This window comes from Leopardus geoffroyi, chromosome B4, assembly GCF_018350155.1.
Source record: "Leopardus geoffroyi isolate Oge1 chromosome B4, O.geoffroyi_Oge1_pat1.0, whole genome shotgun sequence".
NCBI classification, from domain to species: domain Eukaryota; kingdom Metazoa; phylum Chordata; class Mammalia; order Carnivora; family Felidae; genus Leopardus; species Leopardus geoffroyi.
This window is the reverse complement of record NC_059341.1, coordinates 6,353,486-6,354,331: the sequence shown is the minus strand read 5'-3', so window position 1 is coordinate 6,354,331 and position 846 is coordinate 6,353,486.

Below are 846 nucleotides of genomic sequence, written 5' to 3'. Positions count from 1 at the left end.
GATTATATTCTTGGAAACCGTACTGTCGCAAGATGAAATCAAACAGTTAAGCTTCAGGGGAGGGGAGAGAAATGGACCGGGAAGGGGTTTAACAAATGCTAATGCCGAGCTTGTGTTCCTGGGAAGAGACTGTGGTCTTTTCAATTTTCAATTGAAATGTGGCCCTCTGAGATCCTTCTGGTGTTTGGGAAGTCAAATTGTCTTATTAAATTGTGCAGAAATTGACAGATTCCAAACAAATAGAGAGAGTAATCATTGGAGAGTGCACAAGAATCTGGCAATATGGAAATTACGAATTATCATATTTTCCCTTTGAGTAAATGAAATATGCAAAAGACTAACTGCCTAATACAATAGAGTTTGTGTAATCCCTCGGTAGCTGCTGTTAGCAGGCTGTTTTATCACAGTTGCGTACTTCTCAGTTAATAATGAATGCGCCGAATTAGGTTTAAAACGAATTATAAAAACTTTTAAAGTTCAGGTTTTACATAAAGCGCCATCAGGAAATATCAAAACGCTCTGGCAGCCAGTGGCATAAATCTTTTGAAATGTCTGTGCACTTTACTGAACACTGTTTTTTTTTGTTGTTGTTGTTGGCTTTTTTTTTTTTTTTTTTTTTTTTTTTTTTTTTTTTTGGTACGGTAATGCCAGCTCTTCTTTATGTCAGGGAAATTTTCTCATCTGTCAGCAGCCTATTAAGGTGCCTAGTAATCTTTGGTCCTAAAGAAATAGAAAAATGTAGCTTTACCACAAGTATTTTTACAATCTTGTTGTTATCTTAATAAGATTGTGTCTCCTTGTGTTTATCTGTGGAATACGATATGGAAATCCAATCCCGGTAGTGAC